This window comes from Stegodyphus dumicola, chromosome 6 (genome assembly GCF_044657685.1).
Source record: "Stegodyphus dumicola isolate Sdum_Otavi_A_Nest chromosome 6, ASM4465768v1".
NCBI classification, from domain to species: Eukaryota; Metazoa; Arthropoda; class Arachnida; order Araneae; family Eresidae; genus Stegodyphus; species Stegodyphus dumicola.
The window spans coordinates 81,047,566-81,066,573 of NC_140773.1; the positions used below are offsets into that span (position 1 = coordinate 81,047,566).

At 34.7% G+C, this 19,008-nt stretch overlaps 1 protein-coding gene across 4 annotated transcripts in view; it reads right to left on the reverse strand.

Moving 5' to 3' along the window:
* LOC118181845 (uncharacterized) overlaps positions 1 to 19,008 on the reverse strand; it is a 430,621-nt gene that overhangs the window by 363,228 nt on the left and 48,385 nt on the right. The window lies entirely within an intron of this gene.

The following is a 19,008-nucleotide window of genomic DNA, read 5'->3' on the forward strand; positions in this document are numbered from 1 at the left end:
TAGAAGCAATTTTTAAAGATAAATCTTTAATTGACTTCTGGCTCAGTATACAAAATGAATATCCTATTCTATCAAAAAAGCCATTGAAGTTCTATTACAATTTTGCACAACATATCTATGCGAGAAAGGAATTTCAACATGTACTTATCTGAAAGATAAATACAGAAACAATTTAAATGCAGAATCTTATCTAAGACTGAAATTGTCAGATATTGAGCCTAACTTTCAATTGCTTTGTTCTATCGAACAGCCACAAATGTTCCATTAAGAGTTTTTCCAAATGTAAAACATAAGAACCAGTTTGTTAAATTTATCTTGTTTTCAACTTTTATAGCCATCATTTTAGTCTTATTATTGTTTTATTTAAATGTTTCACGATTAATAAAATCAATTATTCTGCAATATGAAAGATATATATTCCATGAAATTGTATTGCTTTTTTTTTACCTGTCATTAACGACTACATAGGGAGTTCGTCAAATTTTTTCGGACCTATCTTTTGGTTCGCGAGGGAAAAAAGGTTGGGAAACACTGTTCTAGAGAATAAACGTATTTAGATGACACTGTGATTTCAAACAGAAACTCGGATTACCTGTAGGCCTGGTTGACCTAAGTATTGCCAATACTTATGTTGACAGGATAATCCTGAAAGAAGATAAATTAATGTCATGTGAATATTGCAGTAGGTTGAATACTTCGGAAAGTCTCTTCATTTTGTTGCTTCAGACTGGTCCCCCATAGACTGGCGAGAATAAGTATTAACCAACGTTCATCAACGGCATAAATAAAAAATACTGGTACAAAATTATACTATTTTTTGCTAAAGAAAATAATAACTTACCATGAAATGTATATCCATTATTTTGATACCGAAGTTCATAGCAAATCGACGGAATTACACTGATTCTTTTCCTCCAGAAAAAATATGGCAGTGGGAAACATAAACTAAATAGTGGGAAAGATAATCTTTATGATTTTTTTAATTGTAAAATGATGGCCTATTAACCTGTCTTTACTCCAAAGAACAACTGCATTCCTAATTCTGCATGTTATATTTCAGGTCTGAAGTATCTGCGAAAACACATATCGAGGAAAACGATCTGAATGGATAATAATTGGACACTGAGATAATGCCTATCTGTATCTTAATGCTTGCCTTCAGCTGTTTCGCATAAATGTCCAATAAAACCATATCAAAACTTAGATATATGTCTTATCTTGCTCTATGTGATTTCTGTCTTTTTATACTAGAAGAGAAGTTCTACAGAAGAAAATATGATTCTGTTGATGACTCTGTTTAATCCGTACATATCATGTACATTATAAACTGCTTCTCGAAATACCTTCTCCACATGCTTTGAAAAGTGAACTCTTGCATATAACTCAGGGTAGAGATTACACATATTTCTTGATTTTATATGCTTTTGTTTCCATACAAATTTCTCTTGAATTCCTTTCTATTAGAGAGAATGAGCCTTAAATACCAAATTTGCACAGAATTACGTAAAGCGTATTACATAATAATAAAGAATATATGCTAATAAAACTGAACACAATTTTCAAAATGATTGTTAGTTCCATTGGCTGTATAAATGAATCAATGTTAACAGCTGAGAAATAGAAGATTAAACTCAATTAGATATATTTTCAAAAATTTTCATGTGAAAATATATTAGTATGTCAGTATATATAAACTCAACTGATGTGCATAAGGTGATTCAAATGATTTGTGTGAATTACTTGCAGCGAAGAGATTTACAATTTAAACAGTACACGTAATGCCCCCTTAATGTAAATTTACGAAGATCTTTGCTTAAGAGAATAAAATTTATTTGCATATAAGACGCTACACAATTGTGTTTTGTGACAGACACTTTAGTTTTACATTTAATTAACCGCTTTAGCTTGAGGCATTTGCCTAAGAAAAGGTTTTCGATGTCTTAAGTTGTAAAGTGTCACTTTTTTAGTAATCTTAAATTCTTTTAAAACTGTGAGTAGATACATGGCGCTTGGCAATTACAAAAATGCAAAACTTTTGGAACTGGCGGCAAAAACCGCCAGATCCGGATATTCAGAATCTCCTTTATAGAATGTTACAAAATCCCTTAATCTAAGAGCAAAAATGAGCTACAAAATTTGTCAAAAGGAAACAATACATGCTTAATAAATAATTTAAATGACTGGTGCCTGACGACAACATAATTCCTTACTCTGTTACGCAGCTTCATTAATTGTTGTTCTCTTTTCACAAAAATTGACCGGTATCATTCCTTTCTGCTGCTAAAACAAAGTTATTAGCAGCGAGATGACTTTCTTCTTCCTAGTTTGTGGAAACCTGAATGTTCCCATTCTATGCTTTCAAATGATTTTGAGCAGCTACGATAAATCATGTCCTGCTACGATGACAGTTACTTCCAAGAAGTCTCATAAATGATTGGCATATTTTTAATAGCAAATCATATGCCATTCCGTTGAAATGAAGAGCTCTCAAGTGCTTTATGAAATATCAAATTAACATGACTTCGAGATTTTCTTTTTAAGCACGACAGAGCCATTCGTAAGTAAGGTTGTAAAACCTTTCTCTATTCTTCCACATAAACTAAATTAGATTCTACAATGAACCTGGCGAATTCTCGCACAGACGTGAATTAAATACCAGCACAGAAGAAGGGTGCAAAATAACCCTTTATTAAAATCAAACTAATTTAACAGAAAGGCACGGACGTCGTGCGTTACAAAAACACCATTTAATTGCGGTGGTAACTAAACGTAGACTATAATACAAGTCAAATCATAAAAATAAACAGTGCAAGAATGCACTTCGATTTACGCCTGAGAGGTGGATTCATAGAAATCTAAACGACGTGATACTAAACTGATAAGGTCAAGAGGCTTACTAGCATGATAACAACGAAACGTGCACTTGGCTAGCGAAACACGCTCTGAATAAACTGAGATAATTACACGTTTAAATAGCACTTCACTTAACTTTAAATTTACATCTCGGCGAGAGAAAGTGAGGGGAAGTTGAGAAGTTTAGAACAGGAAAACTTAATATAAATTTGTTATGCAAAATAAGGAAAACCCTACAACGTTGTTAATATTCCCTCCGGATGTTGTTAGGATTCCCTGCGGATTTTATCCTACATATTGTTGTGTAGGAGGCTATGGGTTAGTCAAAAGTCTCAAAGCATCACAAAACGTTATTTCGTATTTATGCATATTTGACATAATTACTGTATACGGCACCTTATATATTTATACACAAAATATAAATACAGAGTTAAAATACAAATGCAAAAGGGTAGAATTATTATGATACAAGTTGAACCTATGCAGAATTGCAGTGTAAAACTCTTTCACGGTGATACTGAAACATATTTCAGTGTAGAGCAATCTACAGGCCGCATGCGTCCTTCTTTAATTTAAATGTTCCGAGAAAAAATTGCCTGCAAATTTATTAACATTATTATGAGAAAATGTTTTTAAAAAATGTTTGATTTTAATGATATGGAGTCTCATTTTGCATTATTTTCACTACTGGAAACAAGCGTCAGTAACGACCTAGAAAATCTATAGATACCGCTAATTAATTTACAGTGGGATTCAAATCTTATTTAAAGATTTGAAGCTACAAATATCATTAACTTTTATTTATGCTTGTCAAAATTTAACTACCATCAGTTAAATATCTGCAATAAGAATAACGGCTTTGTTTCGCAGTTCACATTTGCATATGAACAGTTTTTGTCCCCTTAGGTGAAAATTAATGTCCCTTAGAAAAGAAGCAGATCGCCGATGAATATTCACAACTTGCGCGGAAGTTACCGTCTAGTAATTTTTCTTCAGGGTTATAAACTTTATCAAAATCTAAACGTCGTGAAGTCTTGTAGTTGAAAGTTATAATAATAAATAAAGGAGTTTATAAATATTTAAATTTTCTGTATGAATCATAGGAAAGTGTAATAAATGTAAGATGGTGAACAGGTTTTCATTATTTATTCTAAAGTTTTGTCCCTCTTGGGAACTTTTCACATTTTCTTAATTTTTGAATTTAAATTAAAATAAATTATTTTAGCATTTAGCAGTTTATTCTTAAGCTCAATATGCGTGAAAGTAGTACGCGTGTCAAAATTAAGCAACAATACGCAATTAATTCTTTAAATAATCATATACGCTGGACTTATATACAGGGTTTATCAGTACAGCTTGACAAACTTTCAGGAGAGATAGATTACACCTAGAAGAGGGGAAATCACATAGTAGTGCTTATGACCCCGGACCACGAGGCAGGCCTCGCTACTCTGGCGCATAGAATATCTGCGTCACGAATGAAAGATGCATGACGCACGGTTCCTGTATCACGGTCCAGGTCGTAATTTCGAACACCTTCTTTGATAATGATCGTCGTCTTTAAAGAAACAACAGTCTTTAGAGATCTAAAAGTAGTTGTTGTTTTTTCTCTGTTTTGTTGTACTCCGAATAATAATTATGTTTACCCACCCCGTTCGTGTCCTTTCTTTTTTTGTGTGTTGTCATTAACGCGCTAGGAAAGCGTTCCCTACCATACATTGCTGTGTGGTTTCTCATCGTCTAGGTGTACTCTATCTGTCGTAAAGGTTGGTCACCGTTGCACTGGTACACCTCAAAATGCCCAAATTTCAATATACAGCACCAACAAAAGTTCCTATTAAACTCCTGACGCCGGGTTTCTGGGGCGCCAAAGAATTATCGCGTTGTACAGTTGCGGATTCTGGACGATACCGGAATAGTTCTAGTAAGCCACCCGGGTGTCCGGATCCGCTCTCACCTGTCACCTGTACTGATACACCTTAACGCAAATCCTTAAATAATGAATGTAAACAGGTTTAATGTATTCAAGGGTCGTACTGTAATCAAGCTCTCAAGTACATAATTAGTGTATCCATGTAACGAATCATGTATCCAAGGTATTAATGTATCAAACTGACGGATCATATTTAATGTAGTATTGCAAGTATTTGATATATTATTATTTTTGTTAGTAGTAGTATTTAATGAATGTAAGAATTATGGCAAAGTGCGCCCAAAAGCATCACCAATGCATTCTTATATATTCATGCAGCTAAGGCATTCATGCAACATCATACAGGTCTCAGCTTGTTCATGCGACTTCACAGAGAAGCAAATGCATTCCCGAGGCAGGCCTCTTGGGTCTCAGGAGCTGCCGTTTCAAGATAGTGGAGGCGTGGGACATATACCTGTTTACTTTTGTTAAACACCAGATGTTCCATTCCTCCGTCACCTACTGATATACCATGTATAATAAATCATCCACCAGGAAAATAAATGAGTGTATATCTTTTTTCGGTTGGTTTAGCATAAAAATTAATTTTACTAAGACATGATAGAAAGTTTAATAAGCTTTCACGGGCACTCTAGTGAAACGTGAAATATTCTGAAGAATTCAGAAAATTTTAAGTGATATTGGAACAATAAGCATTTCTCTTCTTTTTTAAAGCATTAGTTTTTATTGTTTTTCCAACCAGACACTGACGGTGCATCGCCATTATAAGTATTAAATTATACAAGATGTAATATTTTCTCTTTTACATTTAACACACAACCCCATGTGCATGTCTACAACATACACATTTGAATAACTGATACAGACAGTTGGAATCTGAACAAATTAATACTGTGTTCAGAAATAAGTGATATTAGTGTACTGCATGCGGCATTTATTTTTTTAATGTAAAAAAAAAATGTTCGTTTTTTAATGAAAATAGAGCCGTTTTTATGTTGTTACTTAGGAATACATATTTTATACAGACAAAATACAGGAAAGTAGATGAAAAATTGATTCCGACGCGGATAATTGACTTTTATCCATACAAAGCCTGTCATTATTTTTGGACGATATAAATACCCCCCGGAAGGTATTCGCATTTGTTATACTAACCCTGCTAGAGACGCATTATTCCTAAACTACAACAAATCATAAGCATCAAGCAATGCTGCTAAAAATACGCATCCTAAGCGGCAGTCGTGCTGACCGATAAACAAGCAACTACGTGCGCAGCAAGGACGCTAGTTACAATATCGATTCCAAGTATTATACACGCTTTCTGCGCGATATTGCGTAGTTTGGTAGCAGATGGTAGTGGTAGTCTAGACACCACTGAAAGCTGGGAAATGCAAATAATGCACCACTGTCCGTACATACATCGTCCGAAATGAGAAAAGGTTTCTTTATTTTAAATATTGCATGCATACTATAAACGTCAGCCCGATTCGGACATAAGTTGGTGACATTTTGTTATTATGCTATTAAACTATAAAATGGTAATACATTCAATTCCAATCACAAATATTACTATGCTGAACACTGTAGGGAGAGAAGTTGAGAAAAATATTATCTATTATTATTACATTACTTAAAAATGTTTTATGGCCCGTCGTCTTCGTAAACATTGTCATTTTATACGATGCCAGTAAAACTGAAAGACTTACACTCTTGAGGAAATTATACTTAAAAGTCTGAATTTATATTTCAAGAGAATTAATTTTAATATAGCTCATACTGAAGCCAAACGTGTTGAAATTGATTTACTGTATCAAGGTGGTTTAATTATCCTTCTCAAATCATTTCTGTTCACATCACGATAAAACATATTTTTGCTTTACTAAAAGACAAATGTTTGTTGAACTCAATTAAAGAATAATTGGTTACTTATCCTTGTATCTTTTATAAAGTTGTAGAGACATTAGGTTATTTCGAAGCCGGAGAGATGAAAAATGAGCATCGCCTTCGCCGGGGCTCGAATCACGGACCTCCCGAATACGCATCGAGGGTGCTAACCACGAAGGCATGTTAAGAAGACGGGAGAAATAACTTATATTCTTCCCTTTTAAAGTGGGACTGGGGATTAGGGGACCCAGTTGCCAAATCCTGGAGGGAGTAGAATCATCATACACCACCATTTTTAGTTCGGGCGCCATTGTAGAGACATTAGGTTATTTCGAAGCAGGAGAGATAAAAAATGAGAAACACCTTCGCGGGACACGGACCTCTCAAATACGTGTCGAGCGAGATGACCACTGCACCATGAAGGCAGAATGAAGATGGCGGGAGAAATACCTTATAAAGTTATCGATAAGAAAAATGTTATTCATATTGTTACCTTTTTTTAAAAACGCCAAGCAGTTTAACTGAAATTTGACACTGTTATGTCCCTTGTCATTTTAAAGATTCAGTCCTTACAGAGCTAAATGCAATTGCTTAGACAAAAAAGGAAGTAATACACTGAAATGCTTGCAGCTAAAAAGTGAACTAGTGTAAGTGGTGATAGGATTAGTATAGGATTCTAATACTTTTGGCAGCAATAGTTCACAATTTTTTTTTCACATAACAATAAGAATATTTTAATGAATGACATTTTACCGCTTTTCGGAATGTTCAGTATTAGAAGGTAATCGGCCTTTCACGCATATCTGACAAACTCAGGTTGATGAGTTCTTTTAGACGATAGAAATAGCCATCCTTCACCTGATGCTACAGCGTGTAACTGCATTCTGATATCTAATGACATTAGATTGTAAGAAATTTTAATTCTTTTCGCGTTTCTTTCAAGTGAAATTGGTGCGATTTTGAGTGTAATAATCACACCAAAGAAAATATTCTTGTGATACTGTAAGGTTTATCCTAAGTTTTTAACACTTAATGTTTAGATTAAGCCACTTTCCTGTCGCCTCTTAATTTCAGCTTACAATTCCCGGCCAGAACGTGTTTTTAGAATCGCAGTTAAATGCAAGTGAAGGAAGAACAAGGATTTAAAGTTGAAGTTCTACTGACTTCGTTAGAGAGCCAGAGATTCTGAGCAGCGCATGTTCGCCTTTTAGGCTACTCTCTCTAAGCTATTTTTACGTTCGACTGTACTTGTCTTGATAGCTTCGTTGTTAGTTAGCGTTAAGCGGTCAACTCTAGCAGAATCTTGATAGCTTCGACTATATCTTTTTAGTTATTATTATTAACTCCAAGAAGGAGTCGACTGTTATATTTATTTTGAATAAATTTAGTAATAAAAGGTATTTAACCCTTCTTGAATTACTAAATTCTAGAAATTTAGTAATAAAGGGTATTTATTCCTTCTTGAGTTCTGCTGTCTGTCTACTGAACTAAGCGATTATTCGCTTACCAGTTCTTAAGGTTCCTCATTTTTAGTTGTAACTTAAAGGTTGGAATCTTACAATATACTCGCATTATAGGTTCGAAAATAAAACAAAATTCTGCGCTAATTCTGCGTTTAAATAATAGAGAGGAACATGGTCGATGAAATAAATCTTCAAAAACAAGTCATTACGGAGCGTGTACAAGGTAAGCAAGAGAAGCTGTTTTAAGTTTATCCACTAATGAACTATTTATTACCTTCCAAACGTTGAGTTCTAACTACCTTTCATCATATTCTCAGGGACCTTAAAGTTTCATGAAATTAAAACAAAAATATGTATTTTTTAATTATAACTGTAGAAAAAGGAGGCATTATGCTTGAACAGCTTTAAACAATTTTTTGTTAAATAATTGTTGAAGCATTGTTGCGTGCGTGCGGTTTCTAAATACATTCAATGCACACAGGTCCGATGATAAGTTAATAACATTTATTTTTTGGAAAGAAACACTTCAAAGTTCTGGAACTTTCCACAAAGATTGTCGTGCTACCCTTCACAGTATCACAATCAGTAGTTACATTTCAAATTACTGTGAACGTTAAACACAGCACAATGCAAAGCACGGCTAAAGAGAAAGCTCCCCGGAGATATCTCAGTATTCCAAACTCATGCCGAGCTAACAGCTAACAGCAACAACTGATGGCAAGTGCTCTCTCCGGCCTTATATTTTTTTCACCGGGCCACTGAGATATTTCCAGTACTTCGTGCTTCTCAAAATTACTGGAAGGCAATATGAGGGTCGACTTACGGTTACAGCTAATATAGTGATACATTTTTAATTAAATTTTTTCAAGTACAATACCTATTACGGTGATACAGGGACACGAACAAAATGTCGTCAACGACTTTAGGCGATTTTACGGCAAATAACCGAGACACTTATTTACTCAATATTAAACAGACTTGTCCCTGTATTCTTAATTTTCCGGCATAACTTGCCTCTTAATATTTTTTCTTTTTCGTTACATTACACAGAAAAATACCATTTCACATATAATTGCACTAAAATCATCTAAATATGTACAAAATTCGTAACAGTAATTATTAACTCTATATTTATTATCCATTCATATCATATGCAACTTCCGAAATCCCACGATTTTCATAAATTTACCAACACATATTTTGAACTATTGTTTGACAGTTTATTTTTGTACCTAGTCACATTTGCTAGGAGACATGACATACCACTATGTGACAATATGCCTTATTAAAGAGAATTTAACATTAGACGTTGGTCAAGGAAGATGCTGATTTTAAGTGCTACATATCTACTGATGGAAGTACGAAGTACTTTCGCCATATCTGACAGTAACCAGCATATTACGTAGCATGAAATTTCACTTATCGAAAAAATCTTACCTAATGTACTACGATATCAAAGGCAGTTCGGGTCTAGAATTACTAAGATTTGGTTTATCATTGTACGTTGTTACCTTCTTTAATAAAAATTATTGGTTTCATATACTATTCATAGTTGCTTTATTTTTAACTAGATAAATAAGCAACTGTACCTGGTGAAACTTTCGAGCAAAAATCTAGCTTGTGGAAATTTAAGGTAAGTATATCTTAAGTATCATTAATTTAAGCATAACTTAGTCATATTAAGACAAGTTCTCATATATTTCCATTTAAAAGTTAACAGTATATGATAACTATGTTCAGAATAAAGGTGATGCAATAAAATTTATTACCAAATTACAGATAGATCGCTTATCAAACATATATAATTTGGAGAGAATAACTTTTGAATGTTATGTATCGTATTGTTAGCATGAAAAAAGTAATTTAAGTAAAACTCTCGTAATTGGAATTCTTATTCGTTTCAGAGACCCTCGACTACTTTTTCATAATATGCTGTAAGTGGAATTATTCCTGAATCCTTCCATTCTGAAATGGTTATTACATTCTGCCATTTTCACGAATGCATTTAACGAATGCTTTAGGAGCAAACAGTATAATTAATTGTTATATAATGAATAACTATAAAGTAAAAAGCTGTTCGAAACCTAATACACTTGCGCGCTGAAAGCAGCAACAAGTGGTGGTGGTAAAAATATAATATAATATACCTAATATCTTCCATCTTTTCTTCTTTAATTCGGAATAAATATATGCAAAACCCAAATAACAGAAGCACTGTAGCAAACCGCTAGAAAAATTGGCAAAAAATGTTTGCAGCTTACCACCGTATACTTGTGTTATTTGGTTTTTGCCTAACTTGTGTTATTTGGTTATTCCGAACTGAATATGGGATAAATTTTAAACGTATATTAATAAATATTATAGCTACTTTTTATTAGTTACAAAAATCAGTTCACTAACTATTATGGTATTCCTAAAACTAGTTAAGTATTACGCGCACAAAACATTAATAAACTTATAAGGTATTTTTCCCGCCTTCCTGGCGTGCCTTCGTGGTGTAGTTGTTCTGCACGCTGGGCCGGTATTTCAGAGGTCCGTGATTCGATTCCCGGCGAAGGCGTTTCCTAATTTTTCATTTTGCCTGCTTCCAAAATATACCTAATGTCTCTGCAAGCTTTTGTTATAAAAATAAATTAAGGATGCTGAAATCTCAGAAAAATATTACTTGCCTTTCTTTTTGTTGGAATGTTTTTACTGAGATATACGTGCAATGATTTAGTGAAACTAAAAAATAGCGAGTATATGCTGATAATGCTCAGTAAAAAGCTTGAAAAACAGTTTTCAACATAGTTTTATTGTAGCAGTATCTCAGAAAGCAAATATATGTATTTCTGAACAATGTTTCATAGTGTTAAATACCAGTTCACTAAGTTTACAAGAAGATGAATTTTTAATTAAAAAGAGATAAAGCGCATTAAAAAAAGCAAATTTATCTGAGCATAAACATTTTACAAATACAGTTAAATTTGTAATATTCTTACTTTTCTTACCCAGCTCCGTACTGAATACTACGTTTATTACCCTACACAAGGAGCGGTTTAAGAACGACAGGAAGATATACAAGCTAATGTAAACTCTCTGGCTGTTTAGTTTGACAGCATAAGAGATAAATGTATTTACCAATCGGAAATGCCTTCTATTGATGTTATTATGCCAATTCGCCTGTCACAAAACTAAGTCTCAACTTTCCCCTTTGTGACACTTCCCATCTAACGGAAGAAATCCCGAGAGCCTCGTTCCAATTCTATTCACCCGTGAGGGTAAGCTGTATTTCTGTAGTTGAAGCTCGATGGTTCTAGCCTACAGTAAATTTAATAAAGTCACAATGTTTTCAAATCTCCGAGTTTCTATGTAGTTTGAGATGTATTCTACCTGATTTATACATTTATCTATCTCTCTCTATATATGTACGATAAAAAATATGTGAATCAAAATTATAATATAAACTAATGGTAACCTTTTAATTCTTCCTCTCTGTTTTAAAAAATAATTAGGAACCAAAACTTTTCTCTTCCTGTGCTTCCATATTGCATAACTACACACTTCAGCTTCGTTGTCAACCCTGCTAGGATGTAGTTTTCTGGCTTGCTTCCTACCGCTATAATATTAAAAATGTAAATGTTCTTGAATAGGCTCGACTAGAGTGCTTAGTGAATTATGGTCACAAACGCCAACTGGAAAATAAAAATGGAATTAAAACTGCCTCGACTGCCAAGTTCGTTAGATATTACCAAATTAACATAAATAGCATACTACGCAATCAGAATTCTTCCTCTTCAATATGGATCGACGATCTATCTTCTCTGGGTATTACGCGTCAACAGTGCTCCGCTTTTCCTTGCTTTTTATTTCATATATATGTATATATTTCGATAGTTTTTAGCATAATTCAATTACAAGTCTTAAAAAAAATTTAACTTGACGTTTTCTGCTTGGCTTATAGAAATAGTAAACGAGACATAATTATCTTATTATTTTTTCCAGAGGTATAGTATAACGACTTTTATAATATTGATTTTGATAATCTGACGCATAGCAGAAGAGTTTATAATAAATATTATAAGAAGTGTTGATTACCCTTCATGCACTGGCAGTAATTCTTTTCTGATTTATGTTAGATATGTTAATGTTCCTCGGTTGCAGTATTAACTCATTTGTAACGCATTATATTGAGATATCGATACCAATATCCAATACTGATCTGCACATTTTAAACTATGAAAGATATTATAATCTAAATGGTAACTATAACCGAAAAAGAAATCATATGCATGCTGAAAGAAAGATCATGATTGAATCTAGATACTTAGGTAAAATGACTTTTTCGATTGTCATATTTTACTTGGAAATAGATCTTCGAATCACTTATTACAAAAGATTAAAAAACATTAAAAAATCATGTTTCTCTACGATTCCTGTGTTATTAAAGACAATCACATCAAACATAAAGAGAGAAATTTGTTGAGTTCTGAGAGCCACATTTCTGAGTTGCGTGAGGAAATTGGAGCTAAATCATCGAACACATATGTTGTAAGGTTTTATGTTAATTAATGAGTTAGCCATCACTTCTCCTTCCCGTAATCCTCACCAGACTTAAATTTTTTTACTCACTGCTTAGGCTGAGGGTGGAAATGGACGGGCCATTCAGTGCTAGTAAATTTGAAAGAGTCGGAATTCTAGAATCTAGCGCGCAAGATCTCTTTTGCCCTATCCGTACAGAATTTCGCTCTAATGTCATGACCTCCAGTTCTACCCCGGAAGCCAAGCTGCCTCTCGCAAAACTTTACTATTTCGACCCATGAACGTCGCCACAAGCAAGCCTCCTAAAACACCTAAAGTGTCGCACAACTGCAAGCTTTAAACCACTACGGCTCTGCAGTCGTCACAATGGTGCCCTTTCGGACGTGACTGGCACACGCACTTCCACCATCCGCCCATCTGGAGAAAAACTGACGAATTACGTCCCTCGTGCCAAACACACACCTTGCTTCACAGGTGTTAAACAGACCCAACCAGCTATGGCCAACGAACAAAGCTGAACTGCCCACCAACGCAACGATCAATCACATCAAACGCAGGGCTCAAAACATTGAAACATTTCGGGCTTCCTCATTAGCATACAGATGCTGGGACAGGATGAACGGCGTCCATGGAGCCATTGAACGCTCGCAAATTTTAGAGTATGGATTCTTAAATTTAGAGGAACAAGAGCTCTTTTACCGTATCGTAGAGAATTCCGCTCAAATTTAATGGCCTCAAGTTACATCCCCGAAGCCAAGCCGCCTTTCTCACAGTCTTCTGATTCGGTTCATGTACATCGGCAGAAGAATGCCTCCGCTTAAAAGCGACGAAAGTGTCGCTAATTTACAAACTATAAATTACTAAAGGCCCGCGATTGCCCCAAATGTTTGTGAGAGCTTTTGGCAGCCTCGCTTGCTGTTACTATCGCCAGCTCTTAGGTTTATTTCTGATTTTAACAACTTGCCAGCCGACGTTTAAAATACGCGCCGCTGATTATCTTAGCCAGCTGAAGTCATGTAAGGTGTGTGTACTCTCATATATCTTAACTACATTTTGAATTTAATTTTATTTTATGTTAATTTAAATACCCGCAAGTATCAGAGGTTCATCTATAAAAAAAAGGTTATTTTAACTTACTCAAGATTGGTTATTTGTTTTGGAATAAATCGATAAGCAGCTTCCAGTCTACTTATCGTTGCAGGTCATTGACACAAGTATGTAGATGTAGCAGAACATCACATTTGGTGCTCAACTTTATCATGAATCATGTCACAAGACAACGCAACATATAGATTGCCCCCACCACCAAAAACTCCAAGTTCCTACACCACAAGCAAGTCATATAGAAGGCTTCAGATCTACTGTACATACTATGCGTGCCTCGACAAGTTCCGGACGTTTTTTAAAAACATAGAACTGTACTTTTTATAATACTTGGTTGGAGCATTGCAAAAGGTGTCTATCAGAACTGCTGCGCTGCAAGACTAAGCGTTCCATTTTTATAAAAGTATTATTACAAAATAATTAATAGACGAACTAGGGAATGCAATTCTTAAGTTCGATACATTAGAAATGGACATTTGAAAGTATTTCAGGTAGTTAAAGATAGGACCGAGTTGCAAACAGAACTGTACGGTAAATTTCAGAATATTGTGGATGAGATGTCTAATTTTATTCTAAGAAAAAGCACAGGAGGTGAAATTGTTATAAAGAAAAAATCCCGTTGCAGAAGATACTGCGTTAACATTACCTGGGTTGTTGTCGCATATCCGAAATTTCTTAGAGCAATGAAACTTTGCTTCCTAAAACTGCTTTTCAAGTTAGCTGTGAAATTTGAAAGATGTCTGCGTCTGTACCCACGCGTAGGAACGAATACAAAGAAAGAATTAGCGAAAATTTTCCCCGCCTGTTTCCTGAAAAAAGCATGTAAATGAAATACTAGATGGCAAATCTGACGGTGGGATGCTTTTTGGCAGTCGGAAAATATCTCGTCAAACAATACGGAAAATTAAATCTACAAAATATATGACCAAGCAAGACCTTACGTCTGGGTATTTTCTAATAGGCGTGAAACTGGAAACCATGCTTCAAAGTACATTTATTATGTAGTTTGTATGCCATCCTTAGAAGACCGTTTGGTCCAAACGTACCTCAAACTACATTTCAAAGGGCAATAGACATAGTCTTAAGGCCTGTACACAGTAAATCGGCATCAGTGGAAGCGCCCGTCTTGAAATTCTTGAAGCGAACAGAAAATTAGAAATCGCCGCAGATGCATCTGATTTCCCTATAAGAGCCATGATTATGCAAGAAGGACAGCCGGTAGCATATTTTAGGAAACACTTCCGATGCAAAGATATACTACTACAGAGATACATTAGCAGTCCTGATGGCCATTAAAAAATTTTGAGTTTACTTTAGGAAGGAGCCGCTATGAACAATGCGAACAATTCGGCTATAGTACATCTGTATTCGGGGGCGAATTTGTCACTCATTAATAACATGGAGTCTTAAATTACTAGAATGCAATTTAATAACTAAACATACTCTTGGGAAAGAAAATGAAGCAGATGCCCTATCTAGGATCAAACTAGATGATGAAGGGGAATAATTAAAATGTGCCACGCTAACTTCAAAAATTTTAGAATCACGAGAAACAGTTATTTAAGTACTGAGAGTAAATCCAACATTTAAAATTATCTACTGTTATTTGAAAGATCCAGATCATTTTGAACACCATGACATAATGGGGATTAGGAACAATGCCACAAGTTATGAAATCATTGATGACCTTCTGTTCTATACGAAAGGAATAAATAATAATAATAAATTATGACAGTTATACCAACGAGTTTAAAATTAAATATTGTACATTAATTTCATGATTAACCTTTATCAGGAACTTTCGGAATCAGAAAATTAGCGCAAAAAATAAGAGAAGCTGTTTTTTTCACCCGCTACAAATATTTGCAATGGGATATTTCAAGCCTTGTAACGCTCGTCAAGTAGTTAATGACATTAATTATGGGTCTCCCAAGTACCTAAATAGCCTTCCGAGTAAGGAATAAGACACAATCCTTAATCTTAGGAATGTGTCTTAATCTTAGGAATCTTAGGAATTGATCTATTAGCTTTTCACCCACGTAGTGAAAAAAAAATAGAACTGGATTTTTTCGTCATTGCTGATCATTATTCGAAGTACGTAGAAATAATTACCCTCAGAAGGATGTCCGTGAAAATTGTTGATCATTCATTTTAAATAAATTGATATTGAAGTATGGAGTTCCAATTTGAATAATCACAAACAATGGCAGGGAATTCATAAGTCAATTTTTTGAGGAAATGTTAAGAGTCTTGACATAAAACATTTTAATATAGTCCCTTGTAGACAACAGTCGAATACCAATATCAGAGGAAGACATCGAACATCAGAGAAATTCGACGAAAACCATGGACCGAAAAAGGCCAGTTAATGATAGCTATTAATCTCGGACACGTATTAAAATCAACAGAACTGTGACTTAACACACTTGGAGCCATTTCGTGAAGACACATATACTTGATTTTGAAAAAAATAAAAGATAAAATTTCCTTTACTTCTGTAAGAACAGGTTTGTTTTGTGTACGCAAATAATGTTACTGCTTCGAATATGGATACCAATGATTTGGCGATGACATTTTGCGACCCTTTTACTACAGCGCCTGTGACTCAATCATATACAGTTAAATTGCCAGTAACTAAACTACAATCATTTACAGGAGAAATTGAACAGTGGCAATGTTTTTGGGAACAGTTTAAATCTTCTATAGATGCCAATCCATATCTTTCTGTTATTGATAAACATGTTTTCCTCAGAGGTTATCTAGATGGTGAAGCTAAACGCCTTGTTGATGGAATTAGTGTAATAGGAGAAACCTATGAAACAACAAAAAAATTGTTGGAAGAAAGATACGGAAATAAAGATCGAATTATCCAATCACACTTAGATTACTTAGAACATTTAAATGTTATTCAAGACCCATCTCCTACGCATCTAAATGATCTTTACATAGAATGTAACAGAAGAATTCAAGCTTTAGCTGCTCTGGGTGAAAATATTGAAGCATACGGTAGAATCCTAGTGCGAAAAATTATTCGTGCGTTCCCAATGATATTTGTTGCCGCTGGATTATCTACGCCAAGCGTGAAAAACTAAACGAAAGTAATATTATTAGATTGATGCAATTCTTGGCAGAAGAAATGGAAAGTGTAGTTGCAGCCCGAAGAGTTAAAGGTACGTCTTTTTCTGATCACACCGTAAAGTGCACTGTAGAAAATTTTAATATCAATTCCAAAATATTAAACAAACGTAAAAAAACTTCGCCATTTTGTTCATTTTGTGATACTATAGGACATTGTCCTCAATATTGTGAAACTGTTACAGACTATGGTACTCGCGTTAAGAAATTTAAACTTCAAATCGCTGCTTTCTGTGTACTAACCGTGGTCATAGGGTTTCAAACTGCCCAAGAAAAAATACTGCACGATGCACTAAATGCCAGAAAAGGCGTCATGTTTCTATTTGTTCTACCCTTGAAAACAATCAACTGAGGATAACTAACAGTGCTGTAAATCACATAATCTTTCCTAAAACAATTTTCACATATTTGCAAACTGCTCGTGTGTATGTTACTGGTCCCACAGGCATTACTAAATTAACACGCTGCATTTTAGATGGTGGTAGCTAAGCAAGTTTTGTTCACACAAACCTCCTTAAGCTTAAAGTTGTCAGTTCTGCCTCACTTTCAGTTCAAGCATTTGAATCTTTTACTTCACAAGAACAACGTAGATGTGTTCAACTGTCACTTTCAAGTTTGTGGAGCAACCAAGCATTTTCAATATCCGCATTTGAAAGCTCCAATTTTCATACTACACATTCTACTGCTCCACCAGAAATAGTTTACTTTGCTCAAAAGAAAATATTGAGAATTGCTGATCCACCGGATGACACTTCTCAGCCCACAGAAATACTTATTGGTAGCGATCATTATAGGCAAATTGTTTCCGCAGAAGCTCCAATCAAGCTTTCAGAATCTTTTGTTATGGTACCGTCAGTGTTTGGATGGGTTCTTAGTGAAACAAGAACAAATACTACAATCGCTGAGAAGACTCCTGTCTATCAAGTTTGTGTGCAAGTTAGAACTGATTGTTTAAATGATCAGGCACGTCGCTTCTGGGAATTAGACTCCATAGGGAGACAAGATGCGCAGAAACGAAGAATGACTACTTGCGATGAAGAAAATTTATCAGAATTTCACAAAACTTACAACACTGAAGACAATCAAAGAATCGTGTTTCTGCCTAGAAAATCATTGGTCACACCTTCGCCTGCAAACAAAATTATAGCGGAAAACAGATTTTATTCTCTTCCAAAACGACGTGCATCTAGTGATGTGTTAAAGACACAATATGACAAATGTATGCTGAATTCACTGAACAAAAGCATGTTAAAGTTTCTTCCATAGATGAATCCAATGAGAAGCCAGTATATTACCTTCCTCATCATGATGTAAGAAAGAAAACGAAATCTGAAACCAAGTGGAGAATTGTGTCTGACGCTTCCTAGCATGCTCCAGGAATGATTTCACTGAACCATACCTTGGAAGCTACCCGAATCTTCTTCCTGAAACTATTGGTTCTCTACTAAGATTTCGATTGCATGAATTCGCTGTTACATGTGATGGTAAGCAAGCTTTCTTACAGTTGTCACTGCATAAAGAAGATAGGGATATCATAAAATTTTTGTGGTACAAATTAAAATATGATTCATCTCAACCTTCTACTTTTACAGATGAAAAAACTGTTTACAGATTTACTCGTTTACCATTTGGCCTTACTTGCATCCCGTTTTTACTCTGCTGCCACACGAGAATTGGCTGCAAAACATATTGCAGAATTTCCAATTGCTGCACCAATGATAGACAAACATCTCTATATGGATGACGTTCTTGCTAGTATGGAAACTGAATCACGCATTATAATGCTATATCACGAGATCAGGAATTTAATGGCTATAATGAAATTGCGTATGAAAAAATGGACTACAAACTCTTTGAAACTCAAAGATGTACTACAAACACATGAAAAATCTCACAAAACGGAAACATCTGCCTTAGGTATTGGCTGGAATACAAATTCTGATACTTTGAAGCATGTATTCAAGATTTCCTTCTGTGTTTCTACAGACACCACTTACAAAGAGATGTTTACTCCGCTGCATTGGTAGTTTTTATGATCCCTTAGGACTTTTTTCACTGATTACTATCCTTGGGAAAATTTTATTCCAAGATACACAGATTCTTGAAATCAAGTGG